Consider the following 15,095-nt stretch of genomic DNA (forward strand, 5'->3'; position numbering starts at 1 on the left):
CCCACAGCAATGGCCTCGTGAGGGTTGGTGTGCCCAAGGAAGCGGTGTGTGGGACGGAGGGAGCAGTGCCGGGGTCAGACACTGGGCGGGCAGGCAGGCAGTGACGACATCTGTGCAGCACAGGCGCCATGGAACTAAGCGAAAGGGAGGCGGGTTTTGGAGCAGGGAGCCTGAGCAATGCCGTGTTGCTCGTAAGAAGATCTTGGGCTCTGGATCCAAGAAGTCATTGGCTTTATTCCTGACTCCAACCCTCATCTTGGGCAAATGTTTGAAGCTTTCTGTGACTCTGTTTCTTGGTGTCCCAAATGGGGACAATAGTAGCAATTACCTCTGAGAGTCAGGAGGGCTTTTATAGATGTCATTTCATTACGCTCACAGCAGCCCACGAACACGGTTCTAGGTCCCCCATTTTACACGTGGCAGACGGGTAACCTTTTAATCAGTAATCACGCAGCTAAGAATGGTCAGAACCAGCATTTGAATTTGATCACTGTGTCCAGGTTATTTCTATTCTCACTCAGTATTACTGGAAAACTAATAAAGTCAGAACAAACACTGCTGGGAAATGGGTGCTTGAAACATGTTTGTCGTCTTTGCCATTGGGGAGTGTTGAATTCACATTCCTCACAGCCCATCCGAGGCTCCCTGCATCTCCGGCTGCCCCTGGTGGGGTCTGCAGGGCTCTGGGCAGCTTCTCCTTGATCTCTACCCCAAGGCTCTCTGCTCTCTACAGGTTGATTCTCAACTCTGACTACTCATTAGAGCTAATGTCTAAAAACAAAAAAAGGTGGGGAGGGTATGGCTCAGTGGTAGAGCCCGTGCTTAGCATGCAAGAGGTCCTGGGTTCAATTCCAAGTACCTCCATTAAAACAAAGCTAACTACCCCCCAAAAAAGGAAAGAAGTATTTAAAAAACAATAAACAGTACAATGTCCCCACTCCAGGCTGGGGTGCACTATATTTTAAAGGCTCCCAGATGCTTCCCATGTGCAGGACGGTGAGAGCTACCCCTCTACAACTCTTCTCGTGAGCTTGTCCACTCACACCCATTAGCCTCTTGAAACAGGAAAACTACTTGACTCAGCCTAGAACTTTCTCCTGATTTCTAGACATTTATTTGCCTACTGGACATCTCTCCTGGAGCCCACAGGCACCCAGCCAGAACTGAATCAGTTGTCTCCTCTCATGACTTGCCCCTCTTCCTACCCTTCTTATTTCAGGGAATGGCATTGTAATTTAGGACACTGCCAAAGGCAGAAATCTGGCTGGCATCTTTGACCTCTTCCTGCCTTTCCATCACACCTGTGGCCAATCCATCCACCTGCTGAAATGTTTTCTTCTCTCTCCTCCTGGCGGGGCCTCAGCAGGCCTTCACATGAACCTGCCAATAGGTCTCCCTGCCTCCATCTTGTCTCTTTCTAGACCACTTTGCATGTCTCCTCTACCTTGGAGGCACACAGAGTCCTGTGTGATGTGCACCTGTGATCTCTCCACCTGGTTGCCTCACCTGCCTCCCACACCCTGTGCTCACTTCTAGACTATTTGCAGTTCCTGGAAGTGACCTGGCTCTCTTTGGCCTCCCTCCTTTGCATGTGCAGCTCCCCAGGGAGAAATGGCCTTAACATTATACCTTCACCTGATCACTTCTAGGGCATCTCAGAACTCACCACAGTGGTTCCCTCCTCTGAGAGAGCCTTGGCTACAGTTCTGGCTCTCTGCCCCGAGCACCCACTGCTGACTGTTATCCAAGCCGTCTTAACACGCCTCCTCAGCCATCATTTCACGATGAGTCCTGTGCACGTAGGAGCTCCCGGAAGCAGGGACTGTGTTTTTTTTCTCTATTCTCAGAACATGGTAGAGACTCAGGTATAATGGTGGAGGGAACAGTGGTTATTCTGAAATTTCTCTGTAGTTGGGGCCTAGGGGTAACAGTCTGGTTGGAAGAAGGGCTTAGGTGATTTACCCTGAAGCCACATTTTCAATTAACATTTCATGTTGTTTATGTCTACTATTTGAAGTTACGAGTCTTAAAACAGATTGATTATTTCTAAAAATTACTTTACCGAAGATTGAGGAAAATGGCAGTTTTCCATATTTAAGAATATCATTTTAATTTTGTGTGACTGGGGTGGTGGAAAATAGAAATTCAGGTGCTACTAAAGCATTCTCATCCCCTTCCCCACCCTCAGGCCCTTCGGACAGAAGAGACAGAGGGATGTGAGGAGAAGGCTTGGAGGGTGGACCGTGCACTGCTTTTAAATTGTGACAGTTACTTGTGCTTTTTTTAACTTTCTTTTTTAATGGAGGTACTGGGGCTTGAACCCAGGACCTTGTACATGTTAAGCACGTGCTCTACCACTGAGCTATACCCACCCATCCCCCCGATATTTGTGTTTTTAGTGAGCATAATGTGCTGGTAGCAGGTAGTTTAGCATCAGACACAGTCACCTGCCTCTGACCATCACGTTAATACCTTTCCCCTGAGCTAGAGAGCTACATAGTCTGTTTTCACAAGTTCAATAAATTATCTACATTTTCTTTTTTCTTAAAAAAAGGCATTAACTCATGTTTCTCTTTAGTATCACCTATAAATAAATCTGATTTTATTAACCATTTACCAAAGTGTTAAGTGTAATAAATATTAAGTACAGATTTCTGAAGCATCAGTCATCACTGAAGATCCACATTCTGCTGTTCTCTCTCTCTGTTAGTCACCTTACTTCTGGAGTTCTGGAAGTGGTGCCAGGCAGAACTTGAGTACTAAAGGGACACAGTTTAGCAGGAAGAACAAGCCCGGCCAGAATAGGAGGTGTGGTGTCCCTATGTGGAGATGGATGAGATTACCCAGGAAAAGCGGGCACTGTTTAGATGTGCTTTATTCTGTTTACTTCTGGACTTGTCAGCCTTGGCTGCATGTTGGAATCACCAGGGGACCTTAAAAAATGTTGGTGCCTGGATTCCATCACTGCAAACTCTGATGGTACTTAGTGGCCTGGGGTACATTCTGGCATAGGGAAGTTTTTAAAGTTCCTCTGGTTATTATAATGTGCAGCCAAGGTGAAGGAGCACTGCCTGGAATGGTGGACACAGAAGAGAACTGAGGTCCTTCATTCATAGTAACAGTAAAAAGGGGGAAAAGAAAAGGTCTGGTATAAGTGTATGAGAAAAGTGGCATTGACTTGTATCCTTTCATAACACCAATAAATAGATGCAAAATATAAATTAGCTGCTATGACATAGATGTAGGGGGAAAGACACATTGGTTTTTATAGTTGACTCCCATTTTTTCACATGTGCCTTCATTATTGCCGCCTCCTTTTCATCGTAGACTAGGTGCCCCTTTGTCTTTAACTAAGTCCTGGTCACTGCTCCCCTTTCCGGTTGGGATGTGCACAAAGCAGCATGGCTCTCATCCTAAAGTCAGAGAAAGGGTAGAAGAAGCAGGGAAACATTTGTTGAGGTGCCATCAGTGTTTGAGCTAGGCATTTTACATAATTGGAAATGTAAATTTATTGCTGCCACTCCTGCTGCAAAATTAAAAAAATAAAACTGTATATCTTTGTATCAACATTCCAGAGCTATGAAAATATGATTTTTGAGGCATCTGTATTATTGCTTCTTTCCATCAGCTGAGATAATTTAGAGCTGATGGTACTTGTAGTCAGCAGCAGCAGGACAGTAGGTTGTGAGCATGAATAACTCTTGGAAAGAAAATGCTTTTACTAGGAGCATCTGAAAATATCTCCAACTATAGATTTAATAAATTGAATCACAGATCTACAGAATGTTGGCACTGAAAAGTTCTGGAGGGAGCAGGTCAAACTCCTCTTTTTATAAATGGAAAAAAATGAGGTTCAGCTACCAATAGAAAGTGACATTTGTCTTTTCCAATGTAATAAGCTTCTAATAATCCCCATTATGAATATTTCCCATTGTTTACAACTGAAGATGGGGGTCAAAGCATATGTTGGTGAAAGACTGTACATTCAGAGATGAAAGCTGAAACTTATACAAAATTAGATGTTCATAATATTTTTGAGTCCTGAAAAACAAAAACGTATCATATTGGCAACATACAAAAAATACTGAAGAAAAGTTTTTTGGTCATTTAAACTGCCTATTTTAAATTTTAAATTGCCGTCTAATAAGTTTAAGTTTTCATTGGAACATGCTTGTTGAAAAATTGAAGATGAAGACTCATTTCACTTTATCATTTTTCCTTATTTAAAAAATGATTTTTTTTAGTTTTTTAATTGAAGAGTTTTACTTTAATTGCAAATGCATGCTCCATTGTTTAGAGAGGCCAGAGTTGTGGTAGTGAGACCTTGGGAATGAAGTTGCCTAAATTCATATTTGAACACAGCACCTTGCTTCCGGAGTGATCTTGGACAACTTAACTTCTCTGTGCCATAGTTTCCTATAAAATAAAAATAAGAGAGTTGCTTCCTCATGACTGTGGTAAGGACGGGTTGGATTAATGTGCAGAATCTACTTGGAAGAATTCCTGGCATAGAGGAAGGGCCATGTACTTAGTGACAGCTATTATTATACTATATCTGCTTTCATTATCCAGGTAAAACTTGAGTCTTACTGATTTCATCTCTAAAAATGAAATCTAAATATAAACTCTAAAATGGAAACTCCAAAACTTCATAGTTGTTGCCAATAATCACATAAAGCTCAACCAAGGAACACACAGTGGAGACCAGTTAGCTGCAGACACCTGTGAAACTTCCTGTCCTGCACGGACACTAAGCTGTCACTAGCGTCACTTCTGAAATCTAAGGCAAGCTCAGGAATAGAGCTTTACAGCTTGGCCTCGTCAGGTACCCAGACCCCTAATCTCAGACCATGGCAGGGAAACAATTTGCTGTTCACATGTGCATTTACAAAAAATAGTATTAAAATGAACACTGTACATATTTTGTTGTGTGTTTGACATCATTAACAGAAAAGAAAAGAAAAGAAAAAAAAAAGGAAAAAAACCCATGCAGTTACAAATAGGGAGGCTATGTCTGAAAATTATTACTTTTTTTTAAATTATGTTTAGGATTTAGTGACCAGTTAGGAGAGAAATCATTTCATTGGTGTAATCCCTTGATTGACTAAACTTGTTTTTTTAATTAGGAAGAAGAGCTTGTTCCCTTTACCACCTGAGGAAAGTGTATACATATAACCCTTTGTGCAAGTGCTCTTTTTCTGGGTAAGAACCTGCCACACACTTTTTAAAATCTAATGTGAAATGCTGAGAAAACTGAAAGTCAAGCTGGGAACTATGTAGTCTCATAGAGAAAACTTTTTCCAGAAAACATTCTGAGCCAACGCAGGGCGCCACTCTGGAGGTTCCACAGTCTCTTCTGATCACAGTGCTTCCCCCGATTCTTTTCACCTCATTTGTTCAAATCAGATCAGTGGTTTAGGATTCTCCACTGCCTGATTAAGAGACCAGATGGAGACATTAAGAATTCTAAAATTTTCCAAGATTAAGAACCAAGGTAAAATGTCTAAGATAGCCTAACAAAAGGATAGTAGGAAATATCAAAAAAATAAAAGTAAAAACTATTGAAAGGTATAAAAGATGCTTTAATCACATGATTCTAGATTAAAAGATAATATCTCCAAAATATCAGAAGTTATAAAATTGATTTGGGGTTTATTGTGAATAAAATCATATTAGTAATATAATAATTAGTAAGATAATGAGAGTTTTACTAGTTCAATAATAGCCAGATTAGAAAATAGGACAGGAAGTCCAGATATGGGCACTGATATTGATAATAAATTAATACAAGAGATGGAAGGCATTACAAATCAAGGAGATAAATAAAGCTTATTCAGTAAATGGAACACTTGTTAGCTACTTGGGAAAAGAGAAGATTGAAATCATACAGTGAACCATATATTGTGATAAATTCCAGAAACATTTAAAAAAGTAACACAATTAGAAAAAAATTAGAAATAAATATGAATGAATATACAACCTCTAGATGAGCAGTAATTTTCAGAGGAAAATATATAAAGATTTCCATGCATCAGAAGCATCCTAATTTTAAACAAAACACCAGAGGATGTCATTTGTTTACACATTTGACAAGGGGCTATTTCCTTCAATACATAGAGAGTTCAGATCACTTCAAAGGTTACATCAAAAAATCTCAGGAGAGTAGAAGGCAGAGATGATGAACACACCTTCACAAAGGAAAAAATAGATGTCACAGTCCAATGGTAATTCAGTCAGTGCACATCAGAATGAAGTAGTTTTCCACCTCTCAACTGACACAGCTCTGTTTATGAGGATGAAGTGCCACTGATCACCAATCTCAAGCCTAGGTTACTGGATATTTTTTGTGAAGTATGGTTGATTTACAGTGCTGTGTTAATTTCTGGTGTACTCCTCAAGCGTTCTTAGAGAGCAGTCTGGCAGTTCATATCAAGAGTCAAAAATATTCATATGCTAATCCACTAATTCATCTTTGAAAAACTTTTAATCAGGAAATATTTGAAAATGGCAGGGAAAAGTCAGTATGGATGCAAGTCACAGACATACTTTTGTGTGTATATATATATAAAATCTCAGCCAAAATATTCTTCCAACCCTTCACATAGTGGAATATTATGCAGCCATGAAAAAGTGTGTCCATGAAAATATTTTATGACAAGTCAAATTGTTATGCTTATGATAAGCTTGAGAATAAAATTAATATATAAAATGATTTGTAATATACAAACAATGCACAGTTCTGAAGGAATTATGTCTACAGGTAGAAGCATTTTTCTTATTTTATTTTTTATTCATTTTCAGAGTTGGAGTCTTTTGATTGTAGGTGACAAAATCAATCTCCAATGTGCTTAAACAACAACAAAAAATGGGGATGCATGGGATTTATTGGTTCCTGTAAATGAAAACCTCAGGTCTGAGGTCTGGCTTCAGTCAAGGAGAGATACTGTAGCCCAGATGATGTCAAGGGCTGGTTTTGTCCTGTCTTCATTCTGTGTCCAAGGATGTCTCAGCATGCTGCTTATAGGCACTCAGCATCCCAGATCATCCATCCAAACAGAGAGGTCTCTTTTGGCAGCTTCCTCTCTTGATAGGGGAAGCTTATCATTCACATGGGCACCAGCACGTATCTCCTCACATAATAGTGGCTCTTACTGGGTTATTTGCCAATTCTCCAGTCATGTGTGAGGCCAATAGAATGAGTGGTAATATTTGTCTTAAGCCAACTGAGATCTACCTCTGGTGCTTCAGAAAGAGTGGGTCAATCGAGCTTAAATCACAGGACTAAAAACAGAAGGGAGGTCATTTATCTTAAAACAAAATCTGGGTCCTCTTCTAAGACTGGGGACAGATCCAGGACAGAATTTATGTCCACTACTGAGTACTTTCAAATTTTCTTTAATGAGCAAATATTAAAGTTATGATCGGAAAAGATGATAAGTAAGAAGAAACTTGAGGAAGGAGAATGGAAAGCTTTCCTGTTTCTTAAGAAATATTGAACCCATTAAATGCTTGGAAGAAAAACGGAATGTGTCAAGATTGTAAAAGTTCTGAAATGAATTAGAATTTATTTCACAGACCATGTAGGAGACAGTGCTATACAGTTAGTGTGTCTCTGGGCTCTTTGAGTATTTCAGTTCTTTCATTTAATAGTTGCTTCATTGGGGGCAAATTGCATCATCTCCACGTGGCTCTATTTCCTCATCTGTAAAACAGATATAATATTACCTTCCCCACAGGGTGATTGTGAGGATTTAGAAAAAATAGATGTGTGCTGAAGCAATAGTAAGCATTTAAAGAATCTTAACTATTATGATTACTTAATACATAATGAAAAAAATTATTATGCAGACTTTTTAAAAATGCATACTATTGAAATGGCCTATATGTGCTGTACAAAGGGGAAGGCTTAATATACCTTCTATAATACATTTTTCTCAGCCTTAACTAACTTTCACATTTAATCACACACACTAAAATGTTATTCCTGTCACAAGCATGAAGCCTTAACTGTGAAGAAAACGGTGATGAAAGAGAGTAGGGGAGGAAATAAAATGTTTTCTCTACAAACTGATGGCTTAAAAACTAAGAGAAACACCTTTTAAGACTTTGGTCACCATATTCACAGCTAATACTTAGGTAGAGATTTTCACATGCCTGTGGTTAATGTTCCAATTGTTTTCACAATTAGTAAATCATTGACTTATCACACTAGTTCTATAAATTGCTATTATTATCCCCCCATTATATGGGTGAGGAGATTGAAGCCCCTAGAGGTTAAGAAATTTGCACAAGACCCCACAGCTAGCATCGGAGCTGGGATCCAGATGCAGGGGTGTGGCTCCAGGAGGGGCTTGTAAACACACCCTCTGCTCTCCCCTGCAGGTGCAAGCCAGCCTCCCGCTGTTACTGTAAATAACATGATGTGGTTCACTTAGTCTTGAAATTCACATTCTTTGTAGCTTTCTCTCTGGGGCAGCCATCAGGAGCAGCCAGGGACACTGAGTACATGATTCTGGACTATGACCAAGAAGGTAGATGGAAGGAAAACAGTTTAAAAATGGGATCTTTAATGTGCCTTCTTCAGTGGCCAGAAAAAATCCTGCCTAGTGGGGAACTGAAGCCCTACCAGCCACGTGCAAATTATGCTTCAACACTCCCGTAGCCCTTGGGTCCACACAGGCAGAACTACAATGGATCAGGGACATGAATCTTGTGCAAATGCAGGGAGTATGAATACCTGTCATTTTAAGATCTCAAGGAGTATGAAAAGCATGTGAAGCTTTCATCAGCAGAGACCTGCTGTCACTTCCACTATTTCCCTCAGGGCATGTCCACAGCTTCACTGGTCCTATTCAGAATGAAGACGATGGCTAACACCTGCTGGCCCCTGAAGCAGTGATAGGTTCTTCCTTGAAAGGAAGCATATCCCCTTCATGGGTTACAACTAGTTCATAACCTAAGTAATTCTATAGATGTAGAAGGGATACTTTCATTGGTTCTGCTATCACAGCCTTGTCTCCAAAAGAACATGCCACCAGTTACTCCATGTTCACCCATTTAAATATATACTTAAACAGACTTCCTTCTTTAGTGCAGTTTTAGGTTTACAGAAAACTTCACAGAAAGTGGAGTTCCCATATATTCCCTATGCCCTGCACACAGCTGCTCCTGCTGTCAGCGTGTTACATTAGTGGATGCACTCATTCTTTTTGACATCCTTCATTCCTCCTACCCTAAAATTTAACATGCCTGATATTCACGTCTCTTGTGGCATTTACATGCGATTTACATCACTTCTCACGTTTATGTGAGGTTTACAGCACGTGCATGTTGTCTGTTTAAGCGTGGATTGGGGGCAAGTTTTCTGTGTAAAAATACGATCATTAGTGAGCCTTATGCTGCTGGGGTTTTGGGTTGTCAGGTCCTGTTGACCATTGCTTCAATTATTGGGGTCATTGTCTATGGACTCTCAGTGTTCATTTTATTTTCAGCAGAACTTCCCAAGAACCTGAATGGAAGAGACCCAATCCAGAAGTACCTGACTGTGCAGGTGGGCCACGCCCATCACTGCTTCCCTCATCAGTTTTATCATCATCGTGACCCTGAACGCCATATATGAGAAAGTGGCAATCATGGTGACTGAGTCTGGTAAGCTACTCCTGTAGCTGAGGTCATTTCTACACCAGTTTTAGAACCAGGTCAAAACAGAGACTTTATCTTTTAGGCACTTCAATTCCAGTACATTACAGTCTTTAGAAAACTTCAAGTGTAAATGTATTTTCTCTAGCCTATATGAGAAGTGAATTAGCTGCAGCTTTGCATTAGTAAAAGGGATAAAGAAAGCTTTAGAATGTCCAAGCTCTGTGTAAATATGTCAGTGCTTAATAATAATTTTAATTACATTAGATCATGTACCCTATTGTTGAAAGTAAATAGTCTCTGTATTGCAAATAAGTGGAAGAGGGTCGTGGTTCCAGTGGCAGATTTGCTTGTGCGTTACGGAGAGGACAAGTAATCACACTGTTATGTGTCCTCCCCCCATGCTGTTCCTGTTAGTGTAGCTCCATTCTCATCAGCTGTGGCTTCTATAACAAATGTTTCTTCTCTCTGGCTTGTATCCCAGCCAGCGGCTTAGCGGCCCAAGTTAATTGCTTCCCACACGCTGCATGTGGCTGGGTCGTTCTCCCAGTTTTCTGCTCAGTGGTCATCTTCTGAAAACACTAAGACAAATTCAAATTTTGAACTAGGAGGATGTTTTATGTTCCCCAAATGCTTCTAGCAAGTTGCCCCGTGTTTTGTTTGTTTTCTTCAATAGTCCTACCTTCCTGCCGTTCAGGGAGACAAGAGAATTTCATTTAGCAGGATGTTTAGAAGTAGCTTTCTTTCAACTTACACCTGACAGAGGACAGTTCTTGCCCATTGGATACTGTTGTGCTTATAAATTTTAAGGAACGGGTGACTTTTTTTTTTTTTGCCTTGTGTGATATTGCATTCATAGTGGGAGAAACTCTTACAACAGTGTGTACAGTTGGAATTAACATAGTAGCTATGTTAAGGAATTCAAAACAGCTTATATGAAAAAAGTGTGAATTGTGTATATATATATATACATATTTAGCGTGTTAACTCATGTGTCCGTGGCTTTGATTATGGTCTCAAAGCCGTTCACAGTTTTACACACTTAACTTTTCTTTATTCTAGCTGCAGAGATCCCAAGGACCAGACTGAATGTGGGAACAACCTAGCCATGAAGATGTTCTTCTTCCAGTTTGTCAACTACTACTCCTCGTGTTTCTACATCACATTCTTTAAGGGCAGATTTGTGACTTATCCTGGAGATCTGGTGTATTGGCTGTGAAAATACAGAAATGAAGACGTGTGAATACAGCTTTGTGTTCTGACAGTCTAAACTGTTTCAGGTTTTCTCTTAGTTGCCCAATGATGAGTGTCTTTACTCTCTGTCCCTTAGATTTTTTTAGGCATAAAATAATGACTTTATTTCATGTTAGAGCTATCTAAAATTTAAATGAGATTTTCTTTTTAATATTCTAGTGTGACCCAGGTGGCAGTCTCCTTGAACTGATGACGCAGCTGACAATAATCATGGGAGGACAGTCCATCTGGAATAACATACAAGAGGTGTTATTTCCATGAGTACTAAATCATGTGATCTTTGGGTGAGAACGGCCCACCCATGCAAGTCATTTTCCTGCATGCCCATTTCTAAAACAGGGGAGACTCTCTGCTTATTAAAACTCTCCAGATAAGATGATCCAGCCAACAGTGTAAACATACCGCCTGTTTAATAATTATGTTTAAATACCTTCCTTTTTATGTTTAAATTAAATCCTCAAGTGCTATAGTTTCTGCTTATTAGCCCATCACTGGGGACTGACTTATCAGAGCCCTTTGAGAGATGGCCCTTTTTGGGGCCGTGAACTAAGTTTTCCCACAACTTCCCGAAACATTCTCCTCCTTTTATACATGCATTTAAGAATCCATAACAGGAATTTGTTGAGTGCCTAGTATGTGCTAGTCACTGTATTAAATGTTGTACATATATGTGTGTGTGCGTGTGTGTGTGTGTGTGTACAATTTAATCACCCAAACAATCCTTATTCTTATCTTCCTTTTGCAAATGAAGATCCTGTGGCTTAAAGAGGGTAAATGACTTGCCCAAGCTCTCATTGGCAATAAGAGACCTCTGTGGGACTCAGATGTAAGACCCTATCTCATGGAATCCATGTTCTTCTAAGAACAGAGACTCTCTTGGGGTCCTAAGGCACAGGGTTACATAATGTTTTAAGAGACACTTGTCTAAAATAATAACTACAGAGGTTTTGACTTACTGTTCTCTTCCTAAAAATGAGAAAAGCAGATGTTAGCAAAGGTCACACTGTCCTTTGGATTTTCACATAAGCCCAATCCCACATCAAAGTGGACAGTCCAGTGTTATCTGCAATTTCTGAATATTTCAAGGAGTTTACTGTATTCGTTTTCTGTTGCTGTTGTAACAAGTATCCCCAAACGTCATGGTAGTAGGAAGAAAAAAGAAAAAGTCTCCACTAAACAACACAAATTTAACCTTGTAGGGTTCTTGAATGCAGAAGCCTGCTGAAGTCAAAGTATTGGCAGGGCTGTTTCTGAAGGCCTCAGGGGAACCTGTATCTTTGACTTTTCTGGCTTCCAGAGGCTACCTGCATCTCTTGGCCTGTGACCTCTTTTCTCTCTCTAAAGGTCAGTGTGGTTGTGTGTCTCTGACTCTGATCCTGTGGTCATATCTCCTCTCCTCTCTCTCCTCTTCTGCCTCCCTCTTCCTCCTTTTAACGACTCTGGTGATTACACTGGGCCCACCTCTATAATCCAGCTCATCTCTCTTAGAGTCGGCTGGGTGACAAGCTTAACTGCTTCTGCAACAATAGGCCCCCTTTGCCAGGGAACCTGACCTCTTCATATATTCTGGGGATTAGGATATAGACATCTTGGGGGGGGTCATTTTTCTGCCCACCACACTAACGTTTTTAAGTTAATTTCTGGCTTTGATTTTCTGTCCTCATGAAACTGTTGATCTCTCTTCTGTCTTGCCTTCCACACCAGCATTCTGCTCCTGGCCAACCTAACTGCAGAGCTCACCCCTCTCTGTGGTGTCCCCCAAAACCAATTACACAAGCAGGTCTTACTGTTGTTTGGAGCATGGAGGAGAAACTCAAACAACTTGAATTTTGAAATAAGAAACCTCCATCATTTTAAAATCTTCCATGCCACTATAAAAAATTTTTCTTTTTTTAACTTTGTTTTTTAATTTTTAAACTATTTTAAACTTTGTTACTTTTTTAAAGTTTACTTTTTTTCTTATCATCCTTCATTGTAGGCTCCAGAAACCTGCTATTCTGCCCACCGCATTCAAGTTTCCTTTCATTGTTTCTCCTCCCTTCCCTAATCTTCCTTCTCTCTCCCTTATTACCAAGTTTCTGTCCATTCTCTTTATAGGGCAGTTAAATTATTTTTTCTTTCTTTCTGTTTTTGCCGAGTGAACACCTTTGGGTGTCAGTGTGTCCTTCCACATTTCTTCAAAAGGGCTTCTTCTTTCAGCTTCAGTATGGATTACTGGGGTCTGTCTCTAAACAAAGGCATTTCTCTTGTCCCCCAGCACACCATGCCCCTCAAAAAAAACAAGATTCTGATCTTTGCTGTGAAGTGAATCTTTTTTTTTCCCTACTATGTAGTAGACAACTCTTACCCTGAGCTCACAGTCAGATTTTTCCAGAGGAGTAAAAGTAGCTCATGTGCAAATAATACTATTTTTCTCTGTGAAAAGAAATAGATCAGATAGAGGAAATACTTAACTCAGATTACTCAAAAGCATTTCCTGAAGGAAATAGGTTAATTATTTGACACTAAATTTTGTTGAATCTGGTTATCAGTGAGCTATTTTTACCAATCAAGGAGAAGGATTTATTTTCAAAATTGGTACTGAGCAATTCATGTGAAATGAAACTTGCTCACATGAACTAGTTTAAAGTAAAGGATGCATTATAGTATCTGTGGTCTGTTTATACCTTCGCTTAAGTAAGCACATTGCTGTAGGTTCCAGTGAGCTGAACTTTGCCTCCATGTATTTCTATTCTGAGCTGAAATATTTATGGAAAATATTTTGAATTATGTTTCCCTTGTTTGAAAACAAGGAATGCTGAATGGTAGCCAAGTTCGAGGGTGGCTTGCGTTTTCTTCACTGCCTCTTCTCTTTGTATAAGGTGCCAGTTTCCTTCTTAATTTTTCATAGAAAATCCTAACATACCAGAGATCTATCAATTACTCTTGCTACCCCAAAACTATACCCATCCTCAAAAATACATAGGAAGGGAAAAGAAAACTTATCAAAGATAGTGACTATTTTCATGCTATTTAAATATGTCTAAAGGAACATAATGAAATGAATTTCACCATAACTCACCTGCCTCCACACCCCAAATTCCATGTGGATTTCTTGAGTAGGATTCTGGGAGCAAATGAAGAAGGACAGTGATGCCATGATCCAGGCTCCCTCTGGGGTCTCCCCAGCACTTGGATCGGCAGCTGGTATAAAGTTGGTCTCAGTCCGAGCCAGCTGAGTGGGTGAGTGACTCACAGGCATCAAATGCGTGATATCAGTGAATTAACAGCATTCTTTGTAGGACTAAGAGCATAAGCTGAGAGCCCTGTGGCCTTCCGAGCCTCACATACTATTTTGATATTGGGGTCATTTCTGGGAATGTTATTCTGTACTTGAAAAAAGGCTAGTACAATTCGAGGCTTAAGCAACTTGCCCTAGGGAAATTTTATGATAAAATATTAAGAAAAATAGTTAAATGCCAAAAATGACATAGCGTTGTCCTTTGGTGTTTAGATAATGTATGGCTGTAATTTTCTTACTTTATATGCTTTCTGCATTTTCCACCGTGTGTATGCACTACTATATAGTAAGAAAATGCAAATATTTAAAAGAGAATATCTCTCTTTTCCAGATATGATTTGTTTAGAGGATGTGTCAGATACATATAATAAGAGAATCTTAAATACATGTGTCCATAATTCTCTCTTTAATTTCAGGAACAGGAAACTCAGGAATGAAATAGATTAAGAGAATCAAAGATACTTGTATTCAAGATTAGCAAGTGGGAGTGTCCTCAACCGAAACGGTGATAATCTATAATGCAGGGATTAAATGTGATAATGAGGGTACAAAGACAACATGAAGTAGAAAATGCCACGTGGCAAGCACTGAGTAAAGGGCAATTTACCATGATTATGCCAACATGTGTGGTCAATTCCCAAGCAAATGATTGTGTAACCCCTGCTAGAGGGAGAAAGCTTCCAGCCTTGGCCAGAGATGGGGGAGGATCCAGTGCCTGTATTTTTTAAAATGTCTACAGGTGCTTCTCATGTGCAAATTGATATCCCTGCACGAGAACCATAAACCAACAGAAAACCCAAAAGACCGAGGACAATGATGCGTAGACGACCGCCCAAGCTTTTCTGCCACAGAAGAGTGGCTCCACTCAGGAAGACTGAGCAAGAGGCTCAGAGCCTTAGCTAAGGACAAGCCAGTCGGGACT

General features: G+C 40.0%; 1 long non-coding RNA gene across 1 annotated transcript in view; it reads left to right on the forward strand.

Annotated features, from left to right (window-relative positions):
- LOC116156030 (uncharacterized) overlaps positions 1-9,597 on the forward strand; it is a 34,108-nt gene extending 24,511 nt beyond the window's left edge. Inside the window, exon 3 of the long non-coding RNA XR_010379715.1 lies at positions 9,506-9,597. This is a non-coding gene — a long non-coding RNA (uncharacterized LOC116156030). The remainder of the gene's footprint in view (positions 1-9,505) is intronic.
- The last annotated feature ends 5,498 nt before the right edge of the window (positions 9,598-15,095 follow it).

This window comes from Camelus dromedarius, unplaced genomic scaffold, assembly GCF_036321535.1.
Source record: "Camelus dromedarius isolate mCamDro1 unplaced genomic scaffold, mCamDro1.pat HAP1_SCAFFOLD_179, whole genome shotgun sequence".
Taxonomy (NCBI): Eukaryota; Metazoa; Chordata; class Mammalia; order Artiodactyla; family Camelidae; genus Camelus; species Camelus dromedarius.